This window comes from Zea mays, chromosome 8 (assembly GCF_902167145.1).
Source record: "Zea mays cultivar B73 chromosome 8, Zm-B73-REFERENCE-NAM-5.0, whole genome shotgun sequence".
NCBI lineage: Eukaryota > Viridiplantae > Streptophyta > Magnoliopsida > Poales > Poaceae > Zea > Zea mays.
Genome location: NC_050103.1, coordinates 164556125 through 164574303, shown reverse-complemented (window position 1 = coordinate 164574303; position 18179 = coordinate 164556125). Strand labels below are relative to the sequence as shown.

At 45.0% G+C, this 18179-nt stretch overlaps 1 long non-coding RNA gene across 19 annotated transcripts; it reads left to right on the top strand.

Annotated features, from left to right (window-relative positions):
- The first annotated feature begins 1397 nt into the window (after window positions 1-1397).
- LOC109941431 (uncharacterized) lies at window positions 1398-17661 on the top strand. 19 transcript variants are annotated; one of them, XR_004852185.1, is made up of 11 exons: window positions 1398-1886; window positions 9398-10097; window positions 10192-10227; window positions 10389-10545; window positions 10657-10844; window positions 10935-11202; window positions 11696-11797; window positions 14377-14601; window positions 16061-16185; window positions 16907-17023; window positions 17341-17661. It is a non-coding gene; the product is annotated as an uncharacterized lncRNA (long non-coding RNA). The 19 variants fall into 19 exon arrangements; XR_004852187.1 differs by lacking the exon at window positions 11696-11797; XR_004852189.1 differs by having other exon boundaries at window positions 9398-10227; window positions 10935-11032.
- The last annotated feature ends 518 nt before the right edge of the window (window positions 17662-18179 follow it).

Sequence of the window (18179 nt, the reverse complement as noted above, 5' to 3'; positions counted from 1 at the left end):
CAATATTTAAGGAATAGTCATGCCATGCCAAACGCTGAATCTGGATGCTAATCAAGCCTATATAACAAGAAATAAATAAGAAACAGATGGATGAAAATAGAATCCACATTACCAAAAGAGATTGTAAGGCATCTGCAACAATAGCGTAGTGATTTGAATTCCTGTCTAGGCGCCGCGGGTGACCGATCCGAGCAGTGATCGCCGATGTACCAGTGTTGCGCGTATTCATGACAATGAACTGGAAGCGGGACTCAGAGTTCCTGGACCAATCGAGCACATATATGACAGAACCCTATTCATGACGGGGAGCGAGGCGGTGAGGCGGATGGTTCATCAGGTTGGCACTGGTGGTCATCAGAGCCCCCTCGCCTCCTGATAGGATGTCGCGCGCCTGCACGTGCGGGGCCGCCGCCAGGAGGGTTCGGGGCTAGGGCGAGGGTGGGGGTGGTTGGGCGTGAGGGAGACACGGGTGTGCGCCGCCGCTTTTAAGGGGGGCGCGTGGGATCGAGCTGGGTTGGCGGATCGCAATGGGGGCGGTGGGATGGCAGAGTTGGTTGAGGAGCTCCCGCACGCGGACCCATGGCGAGTTGAGGAATTCATGGCGCGACCATGCTGAGAGCTCGACGCAATGGAGGCATTTGTTGGTAGAGGTGGCGACCACGATCGACACCGGGAAAGCGGAGGCGACGATGTGGCGATGTTGGGGCCCGCGGCGATGGTGTGGCACCGCGATGACGACGTTGTCGTGGCCCCGCGCGCGATATTGTGGAAGCACGATGTAGGGAAGGGAGAGGAGTCGGGAGCCGGGGCAGGGTCTCGGGGCCGCGGGCAGATCGACGCGCCATGGGTCGAGGTCCGAGGGCGCGCGTGGCGAGGAGCCAGAGCTGATCTGAGCGACGCGGGGACGAGAACAGAGCGGGGAAGGAGCGCGCATGCTGTGTGCGGTGGAGGCGACAGAGGAGCTGCGTGCGGCGGGGTTTGCGGCGTTCCCGGCGTTGTTTGAGGAGGCGGTTGGAAGCGCGGCGAGGTTTCCGAAGGTCGGTCGGGCGGGCGGGTGGAGCCGGGAGCGGGGGCAGTCTACACTAATCACTTAATAGTTAGTAGAGATAAACCCAAAATCTCATTTTGGTGATTTAAAGAATTCTTCAAATGATTTGAGATAAAATGACTTCTAATAATGATTTTATTCCTTTGTAAAGTATACCTCTCTAAAGGGAATGAATAATTACAATAGGAGATTGGTATTCAAAACTTAGACCCAAAACTTAAAACTAAAACTCGGCACAATAAATAGAAGGACTTTTAATATATTTATCTTTTTCTTTGTAACTATATAATATATATCTCTAATCTCTAATATACTTAAAGCACCACTACTTAAAACTAAAACTCGGCCTCCATTTAATTAGTTGTAGCCGTTTAGGGTTCCCACCTCTTCCGTCTCCAATTTTCTCCTCGACTCCCGAGGCGTCGGCCGCCGCCATCCTGCCCATCCATTCGTCTTCTCCGGTCTCCGCCAGCCACCACTAGCCCACGCCACGATGCGCACCGCTGCGGCCGCCCAGGCGCCCAGCGGGCAGCGGCCATCTCCCCAGGCGCCCAGCGGCGAGCGGCCATCTCCCCAGGCGCGCTCGCGCACGCCCAGCGGCCAGCGGCCAGCGGCCAGCGGCCCTGCCTGTCGGGCCACGCGCCCACGCCCACGATGCGCACCGCGCTGGCGCGCACGCCCAGGCAGGCGCCCAGCGGCCATCTCCGGATCTCCCCAGGCGCCCAGCGGCCATCTCCCCAAGCACCATCTCCGCAAGCGTCAGCCCAGTGGCCATCTCCTGATCTCCCTGTGAGGAACCCTGGTCTAGGGTTTCGTCCACCCTTGAATCTGTGCCCAGGTATGGCTTTCCCTCTCCCTAGGGTTCATCCGACGTGAGGTCTCCCCTTTAGCCGAATCAAACAAGAACGCTAAATCACACAGGTATGTGGTGGAGCTTGATTTCTGTTTTATTTCATTTCATGTCTTCTCCATTACAAATGCTCAGATTTATAGCAGCACCAAGTGACTCTAACTGCTAATCAGTTATTACAGCTGGATTAACAGCTAGATGACAGATCTAATCAGTTATTATAGCTAGATGCCAGCAGCTTACAGCTGTATTACTCTATCCCCTCTATCCTCCTTCTTGCCCTCTTGTTACCTTGTCTGAATCTATGCATTCTTGGTAGGGTTGTGACAATCCGCCCCCCTTGAGAGCTTGCTTGACCCCAAGCAAGGGCCTTTGAAAATCTGTTCTTGGCCACAGTAAAATCCTCCCAAGTAGCACATGATGATGGTAACCTAGACCATCTGAGTAACACTTGGACCGTAGCCGCGTTGCCTTTCTTGACCATACTGCGATCCAGGATCTCTACCGTAGCCAGAGGTCCCCTGTCCAAATCCATTGGTTGAGGAAGAGTATCAAAGACCGGGAGTATAATTTGGAACAAATGGTTTGAGTTGGGAAACATGGAAGACAGGGTGGATCTGAGCTTCTGGTGGAAGAGCCAAACGATAAGCAGCTGGCCCAATTTTCTCAGTCACTGTGTAAGGCCCAAAATACTTGAATGCGAATTCGGGACAAGGTCTATTGACCATAGAATTTTGAGCATAAGGCTGGAGCTTGAGCAAAACATGTTCCCCGACCTGAAACTCCCTGGGAACCCTCTTCTTATCTGCAAAATGTTTATACCTCTGTTGAGCTCTAGCCAAATTGGCCTTCAACATCTCAATATGCTCAGCTCTGTGCTGGACAAACTGGACAGCTCCCTTATCCTCCTGCCCTGTGACTAAAGGAATGCCAAGAACAAATGCTTCATAGCCATAAAGGGCCTGGAAAGGTGAACAACCCAATGATGAGTGGAAAGTGGTATTATACCACAATTCGGCTAAAGATAGCCAAGACTTCCATTTCTGAGGGTTGGAGTGGACAGCACATCTGAGATACATCTCCAAACACTGATTAACTCGCTCACTCTGCCCATCTGTCTGAGGGTGATAGGTTGTGCTTAAAGCAAGCTTAATATCCAAGAGCTTGAACAAATGTTCCCAAAAAACACTTGTAAAAATCTTGTCCCTATCAGATACCACTGTTTTGGGCACCCCATGCAGCTTGATTACTGAATCTACCATGATTTGGGCCACTCCCTGAGCAGTGAAAGGGTGCTTTAAGGGAAAGAAGTGAGCATACTTGGTGAATCGATCTACCACCACCAAAATAGTATCATATCCTTCTGACCGGGGTAACTTCTCAATAAAATCCATAGTTAAGTCTTGCCAAGCTCCTGCTGGCACAGGCAATGGGTGAAGTAACCCAGAAGGATACTGCTTGGGACTTTTGGCTTGCTGACAAACCGCACATTGTTTCACAAATAATTCCACATCAGTTTTCAGGCCTGACCAACAGAACATCTTTTTAATTTCATGGTTCACTTGTAGTTGAACAAATGACAATGCAACAACTAACAGGGGGACAATGCAACAACTATTAGTGGGAGCCAGTTTCTCATCCTAAATTCTGCTGAGCACTGTTAGAGAAAAACGATAAGTGTCATGGTAATCTGTTTAAAGCCAATTACACAGTAAAAAATGACAGTAAAGAAATATGGATAGTGAAACAAGAAAATGTTAGTGTTATACACCCTCCTTCTAATTATAAGTCGTTTTAGCTTTTTTAGATACATAAAGGACTTATAGTTTGGACTGGAACATGAGAGTGCATAGCAAAAAATATCAATATTGTGCAACACATGTAGATACAACATTAGGAATCTTATATAAACTGACCAACAGATTGTAAGATGCAAGACCAGAGTGATCCATGGACAAATGAAGGAGAGGCAAAATATGGAATTAATATGAGTTAGTTTCATTTAATCACTCTTTGAAGGACTAAAGACTAAAATAGTTTAGTCCCTGTTTTATTGCAACCTATTTGCCAATTTAGCTACTAAATAAAACTAAAATGAATGAATTAATTTTTAGTCCCTAAAACCAAACAGAACGTGAAATACTGCTATTAAGATCTCCATCATGATCGTGACAAGGGCCGGAGCTATGGTTGAAAAGAGCTTGAACTTTGCCGTGGTGCAGTTTGTTTTTTAACTTTTTCGTGCAGAATACTCGAGTGAGGCCATGGGGGTGGGGTGGGCTCTGAGAAAGGCAGAACTCCAGAGGGCAAAAGTGGCATTTCGCATGGGGATGTGTGGTCCGTATCCTTGACCGTGGCTTCAGTGTTTGTCGTCTCGTGCACTTTCCCCTCTCTCCGGGGGCGGCGGACACCGCATTGATGGACCCCACCCTGCCGTGCTGACCTGATCACCCCGTCGACTGCATGACCTCTTTTGCCACCGACGTTTGCCACTCAACACATCTAACAATCCCAACATCCGTTCCACAATTCCACGCCATCATCGAAGGAGGTTCCCGAAGCTGCAGAGCTAAGCCCTCGCCCAACGACAAAGGTGTCTCTCCGACGAGGCATTCCGGTCTGGAGCTGAGCAAGTCGCCTCCTCCGCCATCGGCTCCATGGTGGACTGATCCTTCGGTGTCGGCGATCGGAGACCATAGTTGGCTGATCCTCGACCGCATCGTCCACCGCAGTCGGAAGTGGTGCGGGGACGCTACGACCTCGGCGCTCGCCCACGAGTGCGTCGGCCGGCCGATCCGTGCCTCCCTCCGGATTGCGGACCCCCCGCGGTGTCCCGTCTCTACGTCCACTGGACCAGTATTGCAGCCATTGACTGCATGAAGGAGCCTGTTGCCATCGCCGCCCACCACAACTCCATTCTATTCCGGGTGTCTGTCCTCTTCGACGATCCCTGTTTCTAGAGCCAAACGGTCTACTTTCCTGATGACTACTTTGTCTACTCGTGCTCCTTGTCGCTGCCGTCCCTTACTAGGCTTCCCACTTGCTTCACCCGGGTTCCCCTTTGCTTCGGCGGTGGACGCACCGACCCCGAGTTCGATAAGTGGTTACAACCGCACCGGCGCCAGCAACAGCGGACCATGATTGAAGAAGACATGGAAATCCTCTGCCATGGAGACAAGGGTGAATTCACGGTGGCAAATCTCACATACCGTTTCAACCAAGAGGTCCAACTCTGCTTGTTGCACCATCCCCCTTCTGCATCTGATGCTGAAATGAAATGGAGTGTTGAGAAGCTGCAGATCCCTCCTAACATGAAGATCAACCTCTACTCGTTTAAGACTGATGCCGTCGTCATCATCGGCGAGAGGTTCTTGTGCTAGGTTGACTACTACCATGATATGCTGCTGATTGATGTCCTCACTGACAGCAACAACAGGCTCCGTAATATACCACTTCCATCTAAGGCTTTAAAGACTGGCCGTGTGTACAAGGACGGTGAACCAGATCCGTTTCGACGTCTCAGTGTCTGTGATGGTGGCATCATTAAGCTCGTCTGCATTATTACTAAAGAACACCCTTCTTTTTTATCCCTTCACCATAGCAACATGGACTTTGGTTGATATCCACCAAGGTAGATGGGAGAAGGATGTCAACTTGACCATGGGAGCCAGCGAGTTATTCAATCTTTACGACGACGCTGCCAAGAGTTGCCTCCCACGAGTGAGGCCAAGTTTTCCTGTGGTGAGCTTGGTTGATCCAGATGTCATTTGCTTCCTCCTCGAGGACAAGTTCCGCGATCCTTTCTGGATGGTTCAAGTCAACATGCGAAATAAGTTGCTACTGTTAAGTTCCATCTATATCAACGAAGAAGAAGGATACCCTCCTAAAAGGGACTGCAAGAACTATTTCATTTTTCATGACTTCATTGCCAACAAGTTCTCTTACTTGAGTGAAGACGCCATCAAAAGGTATCACTGCATCTCCTCATGTATTTAGTTTATCTATGCCATTGTTTTTTGCATGCAGCACTTTGCACAACCAGTTGAATTTGGCATATTCATTCTTAAAATAGTTACTTTGCTCGTGGGAGGCAACTCTTGGCAGCGTCGTCTTAAAGATTGAAGAACTCGCTGGCTCCCATGGTCAAGTTGACATCCTTCTCCCATCTACCTTGGTAGATATCAACCAAAGTCCATGTTGCTATGGTGAAGGGATAAGGAGAAGAGTGCTTTTTAGTAATAATGCAGACTAGCTTAATGATACCACCATCACAGACACTGAGACGCCGAAACGGATCAGGTTTACCGTCCTTGTACACACGATCAGTCTTCAAAGCCTTAGATGTGAGTGGTATATAACGGAGCCTGCTGTTGCTGTTGCTGTCAGTGAGGACATCAATGAGCAACATACCATGGTAGTAGTCAACCCAGCACAAGCACCTCTCGCCGATGGTGATGACGACATCAGTCTTAAACGAGTAGAGGTTGATCTTCATGTCGGCAGGGATCTGTAGCTTCTCAACACTCCATTTCATTTCAGCATCAGAGGCAAAAGTGGATGATGTAGCAAGCAGAGTTTGATCTCCTGGTTGAAACGATATGTGAGATCTGCCACCGTGAATTCACCCTTGTCTCCATGGCAGAGGATGCCCATGTCTTCTTCAATCATGGTCCGTTGTTGCTGGCGCCGGTGCGGTTGTAACCACTTATCCAACTCAGGGTCGGTGCGTCCACCGCCGAAGCAAGGGGGAACCCGGGTGAAGCAAGGGGGAAGCCTAGTAAGGGACGACGGCGACGAGGAGCACGAGTAGACAAAGTAGTCATCAGGAAAGTAGACAATTTGGCTTCAGAAAGTGGGATCGTCGAAGGGGACAGACACCCGGAATAGAATGGAGTCGTGGTGGTCAATGGCTGGAATGCTGGTCCAGTGGACGTAGAGACGGGACACCGCGGGGGGGTCCGCGATCCGGAGGGAGGCACGGATCGGCCAGCCGACGCACTCGTGGGCGAGCACCGAGGTCGTAGCGTCCCCACACTGCTTCCGACTGCGGTGGACGATGCGGTCGAGGATCAGCCAGCTATGGTCTCCGGTCGCCGGCACCGAAGGATTAGTCCACCATGGAGCGGGCGGCGGCGGAGGCGACTTGCTCAGCTCCAGACCGGAATCTCTCGTCGGAGAGACACCTTTGCCGTTGGACGAGGGCTTAGCCCTGTGGCTTCGGGGAACTTCTTCGATGATGACGGTGGAATTGTGGAACGGGTGTTGGGATTGTTAGATGTGTTGAGTGACAAACGCCGGTGGCAAAAGGGGGCCGTGCAGTCGACGAGGTGATCGGGGCAGCACAACAGGGTGAGGTCCGTCAATGCGGTGCCCGCCGCCCCCGGAGAGAGGGGAAAGTGTACGAGACGACAAACGTTGAAGCCATGGTCAAGGATACGGACCACACAACCCCATGCGAAATGTCACTTTTGCCCTCTGGAGTTCTGCCTTTCTCAGAGCCCACCCCACCCTCACGGCTCCACTCGAGTATTCTGCACGAAAAAGTTAAAAATCAAACTGAACCACGACAAAGTTCAAGCTCTTCTCAACCACAGCTCTTACCTTTGTCACGATCATGATGGAGATCTTAATAGCAGTATTCCACGTTCCGTTTGGTTTTAGGGACTAAAAATTAATTCATTCATTTTAGTTTTATTTAGTAGCTAAATTGGCAAATAAGTTGCAATAAAACAGGGACTAAACTGTTTTAGTCTTTAGTCCGTCAAAGATCTATTAAATGAGACTAACTCATATTAATTCAATATTTTGACTCTCCTTCATTTGTCCATGGATCGCTCTGGTCTTGCATCTTACAATTTGTTGGTCAGTTTATATAAGATTCCTAATGTTGTATCTACATGTGTTGCACAATATTGATATTTTTTGCTATACACTCTCCTGTTGCAGCCCAAACTATAAGTCCTTTATGTATCTAGAAAAGCTAAAACGACTTATAATTAGGAGGAGGGTGTATAACGCTAATATTTTTTTGTTTCACTATCCATATTTCTTTACTGTCATTTTTTACTATATTATTGGCTTTAGACAGATTACTATGATACTTTTCGTTTTTCTTCAATAGTGCTCAACATAATTTAGGATGAGAAACTGGCTCCCACTAATTGTTGTTGCATTGTCCCTCTGTTAGTTGTTGCATTGTCATTTGTTGAACTACAGGTGAACCATGAATTAAGACTTGGGATCATATCATCGTCATTCTCTCTTAGTCTCTTTCTTGAAAAATAATTTTTTGTGCATGGAAAAATGTGATAAACTGTGTTTGAACAGGACATATGTCAGGCATCAACCAATAAGAGGGAAAAGTGGAGACATGGTTTTTGGGACATATGTCACTTTTTGGGAGGGAAATAGGCTTTTTTCTCGATGTTGAAACATGGTTTTGTCTTTGGTCACTTGGGCTCATTTCATTAGCATTGTATGGATCATCATTGGCAGTAAGACCGATGCAACCCTACTCCTTGATGGCTTGGTACAAGGCTTCAAAATATCTGAAGTAAGCAAATCTGCTAGCCTCTCAAAGTGAGCCTGAGACCTGCAAACCTCAAAGTGGTAAATAGCTATGTGGTAATCATGTAAGAGTGCTATTATGTTTTATTTAAGACCTCAAAGTGAGCCTAGGAGTGCTATTATGTTTTATTTCAGACCTCAAAGTGGTGAATATCTATCTTGTAACATAGATGAGAAATTCCACAACAATAAAGTTTATCACAATCATTATAGTTAAGGAAGACAAATAACAAAAAAAGAGGGAAAATTCAAATCATAGAGTATCTAAACAAAATAGATCACAAGTTCACAAGGGGAGACGACACACGCGGGTGGGGGCAGGGTAGGACCTCACACGTCGGTGTCATCCAGGGTCCAGGGATCGTAGGCATCGTCGTAGACCGTGGCCTGCTCGGGAGCCCTGGCCCGGATTCGTCCCCGATGGCCTGGAGCCTCGCGCCGACGTCGAGGCGGTCGAGGGGGTGGTGTGACGGGAGACGACGCACGCGGGGCAAGGGGCATGCGCCGCGAGCGGGCGGGGCGCGGCGGCCGCAGCGCGGCGGCCGCACGTCATCTGTTGGGTCGAAGGCTGGGGGTGGGTATTGCACGGCTGATGGGTAAGACGAGGGCGTCGGGGCGGAGGCGTTGCCTCGCCCTGTGGGCGAGCAGGCGGGGCGCGCGGGCGGCAGTAGGCGGGGGCAAGGGGTGTGGACGCCTTCGTTGTACTCTTAATAGAGTAGTAAAGATGAACAACCCAACTTGGTTTTATACCTGTTTCTGATAAAAAAATATTTCTTTCTTTTGGCTAGCTCATTATTTTGCATACTTTCTATCACATGAAGAAGAATTATGACTATATGTGCGTAATTTAAGTTCTACCACAGTTGTTTGTAACTAGAGATTAAAAATTTCTATGTAGCACCTTATGACAGTTTTTTTCTTCTTCCTTGCAGTCGGGAATTAAGTGAGACAATGTAGAAGGTGAAAGAGGCGAGCATGGCACAAAAGTGTGAACAAGCGACAGTGATTTGTTGAACGAATGACAATCTTTTGAAGACGCCCACTGCCAATTCTCTGCCTTTGTCATGTGTGAGAAACCTTAATCGGTACTCAAACTTTGGCATGAATCTAAGCTACTAGCCCAACTAAATACACTGATAAATAATTATGTAGTGAATTTATTTAGCATGTGTAGTGAGGGTAATCTGGATTTTTACACTTTGCAATTGCTATGTTTCAATGTTTGAACTTTGGTGTACAATATCCCGCCTCTGCCCCAAAGAGGATGTTATCCAGGATTCATCTTGTTTGGGTTCCTTTTGACATCAAAATAAGTTGGTGGATAAGGTGCTGTTTACAATAAAAAAAATCCCAACATATTACTCTAACAAGCAAAATGGTACATTAGTTGCCTTTTTTGTTTGTTTTCTTTTCTACCGCTTGAATTTTTCAGGTGACTGGAATTTCTGGCACAAATGCTCTAATTATTCTAGGTACAAGAGCACAATGGTTGTTGTAGCATATGAACCCTGCCGTGGTTATTCATACTAAATGTGAATAACAGAATTCTTGCTTTGTTTGTGGCCTTTGATCTGCAAGAGGGTCTAGCACTGCTAATCTCCTCTATCCAGGCTCTGCTAGAACTGGTGGAAGGTGATTATACGTGCGAAATGTCCCTACTGTTGCTGTTTACACTAAAAAATTGCTTTCCTGATAATTTATCATGATTCGGACATCAATATTGCAGCAGTTTGTACGGGCTAACCAAGAAGATGTGGCTGAGGTGAGAATTGAGTCCCCTTGTATATGCACCTATGCAAGTTCTTCTGAATGTTTTAAGAGTACTACATGACTAGAGTGCAGGAGACATCCATGGCATTGGCAGATCCTTGGTATGAGGTGTTGTCCGTGCTGCATTTGATGGCCATGGTGTGCTTCTTGCAGGATAACGCTATGCTTCTTCCTAGGTCCTATGGTGATTGTCATGTACCCAGATAGTCATTGGTAATCGGAGCTCCGACCGAGGGACTGCAACCGTGCTCTGTGACCATGTCCAGGTCGAGGGGTTCAGCTCGGGAGCCTTCTCTGACCTCGTCATGAGGTTAGTCATAGTGTTTTTTTTGTTGCTTTTCCACTTTATCATATATACTTTGAGCACAAACATGAAATCTTGTTAGCTTAAATATTCAATAGTAAAGGATTTGTTTTCCAGGGTTCAATTCGATTTGCATGTCATTGCACCAAACAAGTTTATGCTTCGTCTGCAGCCACCTGACTTCAAGACAAGGAAGGTGATGAGTTGCATAGGAACTCCGATGTGCTAGAAATCCTCATGAATACCAGGTTTCTAATGGTCTATGTGCAGTATGAGCGTTCACTAGAAACAATCATAGGACACGAGTAAGCAAAGAACCTTACAACGGATTCATGAAGTTTACTCCATATGCATTTGGTGTGACATTGGTTCCTTTGTTTTGCCTTTCATTACAGTCAAATCATCTGGCTCGGGGGCCTAAATTACCGAATCATGCTTTCCCATCAGTTAGTGAAGGCCCTTGTCGAGATGCGCAATTCTAGAGAAAGATTAGGTGAGAGCTTGGTAACCCTCAGGTTTCTTTTGGTTACCCAGTAGTCCAGCTACCAACACTTGAAACAAGCTCTTCAGATGAGAAGCAGCAGAAGCAACTTTTCTTTAGAATCTACTTGGTTTCTAAGGATTGTCAGCATCATAAGTTTTCCGCCACATCCTTTCTTATAGGTGATTGTTTGATCCCCAACCTAGACTCAAAGAAACTTTACTGTTAGTTGCAGAATTGATGCTCAGTTCCTTTAAAAATGTCTCTTATAGATGGAATCGGAACACACTTGTGCAGATTAGTATCACGATGTAATTATTTTTATTTATAATAATGAGTATTATTTATTCCTAGAGTTCTCAGTTTTTCTTGTTGTATTCAATGAATACGCCGTTCTAATACGGTACTCTTCATAATAATATGCATGTTTGTCAGTCGTTAAGGGAACTTACAAGCTAAAGAATTTCACAACTGCTGTTAAATATGATTAGAATTTATCCTTAGAAATGACCAGACATCAAGGACCATTTACTACAGTCTACTAATCTATACATGTAGGCAAGAAACTGCACGTGGGTGTCCCATTGAGCCTCTTCCTTTTTATGTCAAATATTTCTTTCCTATATTTTCTTGTCTTTGACATTTTTTTGTCGTTCATATTTGGCCTGTCATTAGAGTGCAAAGAAACTCCATGTGGGTGTCCCATTGAGCCTCTTCCTCTTTATGTCAAATATTTATTTCCTATGAGAGCCGCGTCACCTATTATTTTTGCCAGAGGTACAGAAAAGTCTCCTTTTATTCTAGATACCATTTTTGGAAATTCAATGCTGGATTACATAGTTCATAATATCATGGTTTCAGTGTCCAGAATGGAGCCGCTAATAATTTGTCAACTAGATCAACTAAAGAAAAATTGAATCAGTCTCAAGCACAATCGTTTAATAGTGTGAAAATTGGATGAAACTAATCGATCAAGTGAAGAAGACAAAGGAAAAATATAGGTTTTGTTTTTTGCCGGTCAGCAGGTGTTTAGAGAAGAAATTGACCGGATTAATAGGGTAGACGGTCGTACTATTAAGAGGGGTCAATGAACTTGATCGGTGTAAAACTTAGTGCCTCGTATAATATAAACGGTTGCATTTACATGAGGGCTAACAACGCTTCGTTTTTTAAAATACAAAATCTTTTGAAAAAGCGCAAAAATATCAACTCTGTGGTTGGTAGAACGTCCGAGCCAGGAGGCCAGCTCGTCCGCGACTCTGTCAGAGAAGTCTGCTGGCGCCTTGTCTCTGTCTCCCTTCGCTACCATCCAAGCCAGGAGGCTGGACCGTCCGCATAAACTGAATTGAGTTTGGGCAGGGAAAGTGTGTTTTTGAGTCCTTGCACTATGGACTGTCCGGGGTTTTTAGCCGGACGGTAAGTGGTCCATGTGCAGACCGTCCGGCCATAAAATGGCGGACACTCCGCTCGGATTGTTTTAACTGACGAGTGCTATGATATTCCATGTTGACAGGTCCCGGACCGTCCGGCCCAGGAGGGTGGATCGTCCAGGCTTGACTTTTTCTGACAGCACTGACAGGTTTCAACGGTCTTTATAGCCGTTACTGGTACGATGGACCGTCCGGCCATGGGGCGTGGACCGTCCATGTGTGCGCAGAAGTTGTGCTATTTGCACATAATGACTAGGTTTGAGTTGTGGGCTATAAATAGAAATGGAGCTTGTGTGTGAGGGCTCTCTTGACCACTCCTAGCATACATTGAGCTCATTTGTGATCCTCTAACTCAAACTCTCATACTTGTTGCTTGAGATCGCATTCTAGTGAGTGATTGAGAAGTTCTAGTGCATTTGCATCCTTTGAGAAGTTCTACCGCCCCCTTCCGCATACTATTCCTCCCCGCACCACCGCAGCAAACGTCGGCCCCATCCCGCCATCTTCCTCTCCGCGCTGCCCCTCTCCCTGCTCGGATCGGCACGCATGGTACTGTTGTTTCTCCTACTCCTCTCTTCTTCGAGGTTCTCGATCTCTCAGCTGAGGCGTCTGTGTCACCTGCCATTCCCTAGTAGTCTCTCCTTCGGGTGTCCTAACATACTCCTCTCTCCTTCTCGTGTCGTCGCCCCGAAGCATGCTACTCCTCGCGCCACCGCAGTTTCCGTGACCCCTCCCCGTTTGTCTCCATGGCGGCGCGGAATCCGACTTGACATGGCGGCATTCTTGACAGACCTCACCCCTCTTCTCTGTTAGCAACTCTGTCGGCTAGGGCACGAACTAACAGTCGCTAGAGGTGTGGAGAACGGGAAGATATGACATGGGGAAGAAGAAGATAGCAGGGAAGGCGATAATAGAATTGTTATTTTTGTTCTTCGATACCCTCTCCTGTACAGATACACGCCATTTATATATGGACGCGGTCACACAAGTGTATCAGTATTGAGGCCCATATTACATGGCCCAACGTGGCCCAACCACATTTATATTTGGCCAGGGGCTGGCGCACTTTGATCTCCTCGACTGCGCTTAAGCCTTCTCTTCTGCCGCGTCTGTTTCTGTTGTCTTGTTCATCCCTTTCCACTTATGATTGCTTGCTAACAGCTTCATCGCCTTGTATTGACCTCCAGTTGCCTCCCCACTTGCCAACCTATGTGGTGACCATGGCAGTATGTCTGACCAGGGCCGTACCTGTGGGGGTGCCAAGGGTGCGGCCGCACCAGGCCCCCAAAATCAGAGGGTCCCCTAGCCACTAGACGCTAACACTTTTTTCCTGTTAAACCTATCTATTCTAGACACAAATACGCAAAGAGCGATGCGCTATCAACTAGTCTCATTTAGATTGTTAAACTAATGTCTCAATTGCTTATCGAATACTCCATCCGATAAAAAATAGTATTTGTTTTAGCTCTTGATTTTTTATGTTTATATTCAACTAGATGATGATGAATCCACTAAAGAAGCAAAACAAATTTTATTTTGATATAGAGAGAGTATTATTTACTATACACATGATGGTTGCATCGGCAGAGAGAAGCTTTTTAAAATTGAAATATTTTTGTGAACTATTTATGGTCAACAATAACTTAAGAGAGGTTAAACGGCTTGACGATTCTATATATCGAAAAAAAGTTGTTGGATGAAATTGATCTCAATGATATAAGCGATGACTTTGTATCACAAAATGTTAGAAGATATTTTTAATGATATCAAATAAGAAGTAAGTGCTTTTAGCTATATTTTACATTTGTTATCTTATAAGCATCAAAACAGAGCATAATAATTTTTATATGTTAAATATTCGATACTGTATGTATAATTATATATATTTGTGTGTGGATGGACCCTCCATATCGGATTTCGTTCAAGGCCTTGAAAAGTCAGGAACGGCCCTGACACTGACATTCTCTCGTCTGCGCGGCGTACATTCTCCTAGCCGCCATCCTCACCATGCCGCTGCGGATCCCGCCCGCGGTATGACTCCCTCCTCACCTACGTGGCCACGCGCGACGCAGCCGCAACGACCTAACCCCCATGTCGTCGCTGACCTCGCGTCCCGTCTCGCTGCTACGATGCCTTCGTGGAAGCTTGAAGGTATGATGTCCCTTCCATCTCTCTTCTTTGATGGACTGCTCTTTGTTGTTCCAGTTCACTACTAATGTGGGTTTTGCCTATTGGTAGGAAAAAAAATTCTTTACATCTGGGATGTAAAGAATCTCTTTTACAGCCCCTCACATACACCAGCTGCTGGTATATATAAATAGAAGAAAAAAATAAATTACTAAAAGATTATTTTGTAAATTTTGATCTGTCTTTGTGGGCCTTTAAGTGGTGCATGTGAGGGGCTGTAAAAGGTGGTGTTCACATGCGGTATGTATAGATTTTTTTTCCCGGTGGTAAGCCTGGTGCGATGGCGTTGGTAACAAAAAAAAAGTAGAATGCACGCTTTATTTATTTTGATGCCAAAAATTCGAATCGAAACTGCAATTGGCCGCTTACAATATTATTGTTGACAAAAAATGAAATGCGTGCTAGCATCATAGCTAACGATATTATCATACATGTTTTGGTACATTTAGCACTAAAAGGTGTGCTCTGATGCTATTTGCATCAATTAAACCATCTTTAAGAATATGTCATTGGTTACTTCATATAATTTTGTCTTGTAATTTGTTTGAACTTGTAATGCCTGGAGAAGTCTGCAGTAAAAAATTGTTAGGATGCAGTCGTACTGCCAGGTTCATTAATTAGGTGAATTTTTTGGTATTTGTAGTTTTCAAAATGATGAATATGTACACAGATGAATATGTATATTATCTAAAATTTATTGGATGTAACGTTCAATTGTTTCATGATACACATGTGTTGGTTATTGGAGGGGAACGGTGGTGTTCTGTGTTAGGTTTCACGACATATCTCTGTGGAGCAGATTGGCATATGTGAAATTGATAAGACGGTGGTAGATGTAAGATCTCGCTTCCTGTATGTGCATAATACTGTGCAGTGACCACTGATATTATGTTTTATTGACTTTTAGATGTTTGAGAGCATTTGCTTTCTGTTAGATTTCTCTGAACACCAATAATTTGGTCTATGTGTCTTTATCTACATTCAGTTGAGGAATGCAATTGATTTTACTGATGTCACTTGATTTTTCGACACTGATGTTAGCTGCTCCTACTATGCCTTCTTCAATTTTTAAAATGCATTCATTTTCGTATTTTGGTACTACATGATATGAGGACAGCAAATGAGATGACTCATGACGTGGTTAATTGAGATTCCTTTAGTCTTCTGAATTTCCTTCTTTTATGTTATTTGCTTAGTAGGTTGGGTTGGATTCTGTGAGGGGTACTGATTCATGATTAAAATTGGGTGGACAGGAGGCATATTTTTGTAAAAGGACAACAACAGAGGATTGTTCATTTGTTCCTTCTCAAGGGTCATGCTATTTTGCAAACTAGGTTACCTAGGAAAATATATGCTTTATGATTCACAAGCAATGGGATTGCTTTTTTGTTAATATGATTTCTTGTATTGTGATCATTGGCAGGGTGATGGTTTTTGCATTATCGGTTCTTTAGCGTGTCGACTGTATATTTTGTTGAACCATGTAAGCTGTCGTCTTCTCTCAGTGCAAGCTTTGTGGGAGAGATGGAACAATTGTGATGATTCATGGTCAGTGGATGCCACTTACTCCCTCCGCTTGTTTTTATTTGTTGCCGGTTAGTACAAAATTGAATTAAGTAGCGTCAAATAAATAAAAATGGAGGTAGTACTATTGAGCAGAGCTAGAAAGAAACGAAGACTTGTTTGATGGTGTTTGACTGCAGAGGCTATGAACCTGTTGATATTTCCATTGGAGCTGGCTGGTAGGCTGAGTCTGTATGTTTTTTCTTGATCTATCATGAATGTTAATGACTGCTTACACATACAAAACCAATGTTTTAGATGTAAATAATTAATATTTTCATAGTTATTCGATTTTCATAGTTATTCGCATTCAAGAAATGAACTCTGGTATTATATTCAGTACTGCAGTTTTCAGCACAGCTGTTACTTCACTGAAACTAGAAGATGCATTCGATACGAATAGAGTGAAGTGTGTTGTGGATAATCTGGGCTACGTGATATTTTTTAAGAGGGCTGATTCCATTCAATAAGTGAGGCACAAATAGCTATTTAACTCTTATATTGACTGTATTTTTTCACATGAAAATCTTCTGGCCCTGACCATTTCAGATCAGGGAACGTCAATCCAAAAAATCCATATCTTCTTCATCTTGGAATCGCATACCTTATCAAGCTTATGCTTATTTATTTATATTTGATACATGGTCCTTTGATTAACCGACTTTCATTTGGCTAATTAATTGACTAACTGCTCTCTCTCACACAGGGCTTTCATTCAAGATTTTTGAAGATCTATCTAGAACTTCCACCAATAGTCCAACCATTACAAATGGAAGAGGATCTAGAGCAACTGAAAGTTTTTGAAAACAGCTATCGGATGAAGGTATTTTGGCATGGAACGCTAGAATCTGAGATAGACCGTGTCTGGTTGGTAGTGCTCTGATGCAGTTTGTTCTGTTTATTCATGATGAACTTGTATGGTTTGAATGCTACTATGTTTTTAATATGTGCAACAATATATTTCTTTTGTTCTTTTTTTATTTATCACGGTTTAGTTCAAAAATGAACTAGCGGATGATAAATATTTAAGAACGGAGGTAATATCTTTTTGTATGATGCATAGCAGGTTATGAACTTGCAGTCTGTAGTTTATATCTTAGACCACTGAATTTTGTTTCTTTTTGCTCTTTGTAACTGTAGGTGATCAAAGTGGAGCAAAATGCCCGTGGTGTGGATGCACCTGAGGTGCATTGAGAAAATCGAAGCGCTGACGTGAGCGAGAAATATCCAGTAGAAAATGATGGCAGAGCGAGTGCTTTGCATTGCTATCAGTGTAGGCTTGATAGGAGACTTTTGGTTGTGATATCTTATTTTCTAAATAGTATGATACCAGATAGGGGGGCCGTAAGGGCGCCTTTTGCTCTAGTATTAGGCTGTCTCCAGCAACGTCTCCTAAATTTCGTCCTTTAAAGTAATATTCTTTATCATTTACAGCATCCTCTAAAAAATTCGTCCTCTATATTTTCTTCATCTCCAACAACGTCCTCTAAAATCGATCCTCTATATCTACAGTGTTAATAGAATCTATTACCTACAATATTTATTCTCTATTTTTCATGTAATTTGAATTCGAGCTCACGTACCTAATTCAAAAAAGTAATTAACATTTTTCACTACGAACATATAATAATAATAAAAACAAATATCCAGTGGGGATGTTGATCTTGACAGTGATGATGCCGCATGTGCTCGTCACCCATCCCTGCGTGTAGGAGTACCGAGCTCTGCCACCAGCTCCCGTCCCTCTCGCACCAGCACCCTCTGCGACGGGGAGCAGGACCACCAGAGCTTGCCGAGTTGAACAGTGAGGACGGAAAACCGACAATGCGTTGAAGGTTCCGAGCCGCGCGCGGGAGCGAATGATCAGCCTCGACGGTGGTGATAGCAGACGATAGAAGTCTGCCACATTTACCGTGTTCGACACCACCACTAAATTATAGCGTATCGTATAGAGTACCTTGTTGGACGTACGTTGCCGT